General features: G+C 34.7%; 1 protein-coding gene across 3 annotated transcripts in view; it reads right to left on the minus strand.

The window, feature by feature from the left end:
- Positions 1–1,767, minus strand: part of LOC149571271 (uncharacterized) — an 80,221-nt gene extending 78,454 nt beyond the window's left edge. For 2 of the 3 annotated variants that reach the window (XM_089812829.1, XM_089812828.1), the window contains exon 1: positions 1,514–1,718. The gene's annotated coding sequence lies outside the window, so the exon portion shown is untranslated. Of the gene's footprint in view, positions 1–1,513; positions 1,719–1,743 lie in introns of those variants that run through there. The other variant, XM_089812827.1, reaches the window with a different exon arrangement.
- Positions 1,768–6,360: the final 4,593 nt, after the last annotated feature.

A 6,360-nucleotide genomic window follows, 5' to 3' on the forward strand; every position in this document is an offset into this window, starting at 1 on the left:
ACTATGTCATCTAAAGGCATAGGTGCAAGATCAACAAATTCCAACTCACCTTCTTGAAGAGCCTAGTGGAACTTCCAAAAATTAAGGCAACCATGGCGAAGGGTGTCTTCCTAAACAGAATTTTGGGTTTGGCTTCGAAGGAGGTGTTTGGATGGCTCCAAGCCTACATTAAAGATGAAAACTTGAGGAGAGCGGAAGAAGGCGAGATGCAGGTGATAGAGGGCTCACAGGAAGAGGCAGAGGCAAACAAGGTGTTAGCTGTTGTTGATCATAGCAAATGCGGGCCAGATTGCCTGTCAAAAGCTTGTACAGTGGATGTTCTGGATGGTGCAACGGCTACAGGTGGGGTGGTTTGGGGGGTGGTAAAATGTTCTTTTTTTTTTACTATTTTCACTGGTTTTTTGAAACCCAATTTTGTACTCTCATGGGCTGTTGAGGTTGTTGCTAGTGATGCAGATCCAGCCAGATCCCCATTCTGATTGCAGGGTCAGAATAGGTGATATATAGTTATACTATTAGATTTGGCTAATGTAGAAGAATATACAGTCTGCACTTAACTTGCTTGTAGGGAATGGAGGCAGATTAAAATGTTCACGTAGTTGTATTCTGAAGTCCAGTCACTTTTGGGGTCTGAGCTATCATCTATATATTTATCTGAGCTGGCATCTACATATGTTTCTGATGTAATATTCTCGATATCAAAACAAGGGTCCACTCACCTTAAAATGAGTTTAATCGATAAAAAAAAAAATGTTTACAGATCTTCATAATCTAGTTTAAGCATGGCCAAAGCAAATTAAAGGCGGCCAATAACCTCAACAAATAATTACCGATTAAATAAATAAAACAAAAACAAGCCAAATCATTTTTCGTTCCAAATTTCCAGCTATACAATGATATTAAGAGGTTTCACGTTAAAAAAATGAAACAGCTGCTGCCGGTGGAGCTTCTGACACGGAAAGCATGGCAAATCTTGTGGAATTAAATCAAGTTACCAATAAATAAAAATTGAAGTGATACATCTTTCCGGAAGATTTCAAGCAAACGGTAACATAGACTAGCTAAAGGCCCGTAAATAAAGCAATTTAGGCATAAATGTTTAAGGATATTTTGTTTTATTTAGATGAAAACTTAGCAATAAAAAAAATTTAAAAACCATCGTATTAGATTAAGAATATAGAATGATAAATATACAAGCAAAAAATAATGATAAAAGTAATAAACAAATAAGTGGACTAAACCCAGAAGAAGGATCCCAGCCCTGCTGTGAATCCAAATCAACCAAAAACACATATGAGGAAAATACGAACAAGACGGAAAACAACGTGAAGCAATTTGGCACGTTTAAGAAAACGAAATATAAGATCATTTGCAACCGTAACATTGCATAAACAACGAAGATATTGAAAGTCACAGGCTGAAAAATATCAGAGAAACAAAAATGTCTAAAACTTCTGAAACCATAAAAGTGTAATTAATAATAATACGTTACGTTAAAAAGGTCAAATATTACCTTGGATAGAATTGCATGTGCATTGATTAGGTTTTCTAAGTATGAAACCCTATTTTGGACATTTCCTTGCCTGCTTCATCCGCAGCTTGAAAAAATCAGCTGGAGAAATGGCGGACCAGTTGTATCTGGCAGATTACACAGATGGTCAAAAAAGTAGTCAAAATATAAATACGGACATTTGAAGACAACGAAAATCATCTCGAGTGAGAAGTAATACAAATTGTTCTTACACAGCTTTCTGGTCTCTATGTTTCTTTAACTGCTCCCTTCTTAAAAAACAAATTCATTTCTACCATCTCCTTATGGCTGACACGTGGAATTACTAGTTACTTTTTGAAATGAATATCAATACCACATCACTTAGGCGAAAGTTAAAAAAAATATTAATAACAAGAGCTCTCGTCAGCAGAGATCCCCTACCTACCCCTACCTATTGTCAAAATAGCAAGGTGAAAAATTATTTTAATGTTTGTTAAATACTAAATTTGCAATTAGTTTAAAGAAGTAAAATAATAGAAATATTAAATAAATGAGCAGTGAAGAATTGGTTCAAATATTTGATAAGTAATCATTTCAAAATTTTAATGTTTAGAGTAAAAGCATATTTTGTTTAGTTAAAAATTAATTTATTAGTTAGTATAAAAAAATATAATATTCTTTTTTAATGAAAAAGGTTTTATATTTTTTTTAGATAAGTAAATGTTTGAATTTATAGATTCAATGGGTAACATTTTTAATGTATTTATCTATATAATTTTTTATAGTAAATTTTTTATAGTAAAACAATAATGATATCGTGGCAAAATAATAGAACATAGATATCAAAAATCATTTTAAATACGATAAAATTTTCAATATGTAATGAAATAATAAATATTTAATAAATAAATAAATAGTTGTAAAGAAAATATAAAATTAGACTTTGTAAAATAAATATCATTTTTATAGAGATATAGTTTTATTTTATTTATTTTTTAAATTGGTAAACGGTCGTAGCCTTGATTAATCTTTATTAAATGAATTAATAGTACAAGTGTTCCACCGTTCTGACGAGCACTGGTAGGAAAGAACGGGGAAAGAAAATCTCTAGTCTTGCCTGGGACCGAAGCCCTATATTATACATTGGTAAAAGGGGCATACCCCAGTTTATTACATAATATGAATTTGAAAAAGATGACCAAATTCTTATGTTATCTCAGAAGGTCTTTATAAGTTTGACAGCTAGGACCCTGTACAAAGAACAACACCAATAACCACCAAAAGTGTTAGAGGTTAGAAAAAAAAAAATTAATAAGATTTACTTGGGATCTGGGGGAGCCAACTCCAAGAGATAGCGTATATTAATAAGAGTTTGAAATATTAAAACAAATGAAAGTGATAATAATGTTTACAAATGTTGGCATTGGGGAAAACGAATATAAACGTGATAAATGTCCATTGAATTATATGATTAACTGAATGTCTATTCCGAGATCACAAGTCATTTGCTAAAAATTGGGTGTGCCATGAATACAGTCAACAGTAGCTTAAAAGTTAAACCAAAATAATAATGGAAACCAAAACTTGCAACAGATTTTGAGGCTTTATAAACTATAACTATCTTCATTAATAATAGAGTTGATTTATACAATATCAAAATTTCTGCAGAGAGCATACGAAGAAAACTATGACAGAAATGTCCTGCATACTACCATCTGAATCTAGAATAAAGGCAAAAACATTATTTACACAGAGAGACCCTTATGTAAGTATATACTAATAGCTATATTAGTGGGTCGAATTTAATACAAAATGAGCCATCTGCTACATAAGGATCCAAGTTTTCTTAAAGACCATGATAATTTTTGAAGCCTCAAACAATTTTTTGGCCATTGAACCTGGGGGAAATTCATAAGTTGATCTTCCCCTGCTTGATTGTCGTAGTTGGGAAGGCAAAACTCCACATCCTCCAAGTTGGCGAGATCAATGTCCGGATGTATATAAGCATCAAAAATCCTAAGATAATTGATGAGCCATTCTTGGCCTGGGTCTTCGATGATACCTCTCCATCTTAACAAAAAAATTATATTAGCCTCCATTCTCGGCCATTCATTGAAAAACTAGATATTATCCCTAATGACCAGACAAGGACGCCTCGGGCATCTAGCAAGTTCTAAACTATCCACTTCAAGTTCCATGTATGCCTCATGGAGAGGAATCTAGAGTCTAGCATCAATGTTTGCCACCACAATTTCTAGCCCAATTAACCAGCAGGGGTCAAAGATGTTGTATGGTAGCCGAATAATATCCCATTTTTCTACTCCAACCCTAGCTAAACACCCTACCCAGAGCCCTATGATGTCGTTATTTGTCCTCCATGAATATTCGTAACTAAAAACCCCTTCTCCCCTGCTCGGCTAACTGCTACTCGGCTCATGTCGTTAATCGACCGAAACAGTCTATCCCATTTTTCCTGTTTGATTGGACCGCAGAATGCCATAGTTCAATTTTCATAGGCATGAAAGAGACAAATGTTGGTATCCATGGTGGCCCAAATGCAAATCGCAAGCTAAACCTAGTCTGGAACCTATCGCTATCTAGACTAAACTAAATGAAGTGTCCTAAATCCCAATTAAATAGATAAGGGGAAAGGTCTAGAGACCTTAATTATTAAGGTGATGTCTTAATGAATGCCAAAACTCCTTGCAAAATCATCATGCTGAAGATTGTTTAACATGAGAGAGAGAGAGAGAGAGAGATTTTCTATGAAGTTAGGTACTAGGCCCGATTCATGATTAATGAGATCTCACACGTGAAATAAATATATTGTGATCAAAGCCATTTTCAACAATGATTTATCGGTTATGATTGAACGATAGGGAATTAAGTCCATCAGTTCCTAAATTAGCTAATGTGTCGGCCTCCTTATTGCCCTCTCTATAAATATGTAAAAATCTTACCTCGTCAAAATATGAGAGTCATTCGATGATTGATTTGAGTTTAGAATTTAGTGTCCAATTTGGAGTTTCTTTTTTCCTAAGTGCATTAATAATAATCTGAGAGTCTCCTTCAATCATAAGTTTTTTTTATTTTAAGTTTTATACATAGATTAATTCCTTCTTTTACTGCTTCAAGTTCTGCAATGTTATTCGATACCTTTTCCAAAGATTTAGATCTCTTGGCTAGCCACTTTCCTGAATCATCCCTGATAATACACCCTATGCCTGCCTTACCTAGATTTCCTCTCGAGGCCCCATCAAAATTTAATTTCTTCCATCTTGGAGGTGGGGGTTCCCATTTACATTTTTGCCTGGGAAGATCGATTTTATTTTTGTAATAAAGAGGGGGATTAATTAGCAAGGGCAATGATTTTTTTTATCTCTACATCCCATTTAGAGAATGATCCTTCTTCTCTAGGTCTATTCCTAAGGTCACTATTCATTACTTCTGTAATGGCCACTTCAATTTTAGCAGCTAAATCTTGCTCGGTGATGCTTTGATTTTGGAAGATTCGACGATTTCTTTCTTTCCATATTTCCCACATTATAATTGCTGGGGAGATAGGCCAAAGTTTCCCATATACTCTTTATGTGGCCTCTTTCGACCATCCCATCAAGTGTTCTATCCATTTACTTGCAAGTGGGGTTGTCTAGTTTAATTTGCCTTGGAGCCACTTCCAGTATTTATGCAAATAATTACATTCATAAAGGAGATGATCTACATTTTATTCATGTTCTTTACATAGTATGCATCTTGAAGGCCCTTCAAAGCCCATCTTTCTAATCCTATCTTCTATCAAAATTCTTTTTTGCATAGCTACCCAGAGGAATGTATGTCTACTTTAGGCAGTCCTACTGGGTCCCAACATAGATTGATTGGGAGGGTATTTTCTTCCCATCTCTGTGAGTTTGTAATCCTTCTATATCCGTCTTTGACTTTATACATTCCATCCTTTGAAGCAACCCAAATTAGTTTATCCTCCCTATTTTTAATAGAGATTGGTCAATTCTTTAGAATATTTTCAAGTTTTTCTTTATCCGTCTGGTTAAGTTCGCAATCTAAGAGGGATTTCCATTTCCATATCCTACCTGTATCTAAGTCTACTGCCTTTAAATAGTCTTTCATCTTTGTTCCTCGTAATATTATGAGGTAAGAAATTACTTCTAGTGATAGATCCGAAGAGACTAAAGGGGGGTGCCCATTACAGGAATCTTCCCAGAACAGAGCATTTTCACCTTTCCCTATGTCCCATGTAAGCTATTTGGAAACCAAATTTCTACATTTGATGAGAAAATTCCAACCTGCTGAGCCTTTAGGAGGGTCTTTAATTCTGAAAAGGGATGAGCTATCTTTAGGATCAAGATACTTACTGAATAGGATTCTGGCCCAATTCCTATCCCTTTCATGATACAGTCTCCAAACCTGTTTAGCTCTAAGAGCTTCATTCTGCCATTCTAGGTTTTTGATTCCAAGACCCCCAGTTATTTTGAGTCTATAGATTTTACTCCAACTGATTAGTGTCACTTTTTTCTTATCCTCTAGACCATTCTAGAAGAAGTCACACAATTTCTTTTCCATTTTTAGGTTAATATTTTTGGGTGAGTGAGTATAAGAAAGTTGGTATATTAGAATTGTCGAGAGAACTGCTTTAATCTTAGTGGTCCTCCCGACCTTTATTAACCATCTTCCTTTCCATGATTCTATTTGGTTCTCAATTTTCCTAAGGATGTGATCCCAACCTGGGTTGGTCTTGTTGTTCTTATCAAGGAATATTCCTAGGTACTTGAAAGGCATAATGCCCTTTTTGAACCCTAGTTTATTGCAAATTTGCTCTTCCATTTCTTTGGGTGTGTTTAAAAAGAAGATTT

Source organism: Cupressus sempervirens, chromosome 2 (genome assembly GCF_028749045.1).
Source record: "Cupressus sempervirens isolate cs-2001-9-10 chromosome 2, ASM2874904v1, whole genome shotgun sequence".
NCBI lineage: Eukaryota > Viridiplantae > Streptophyta > Pinopsida > Cupressales > Cupressaceae > Cupressus > Cupressus sempervirens.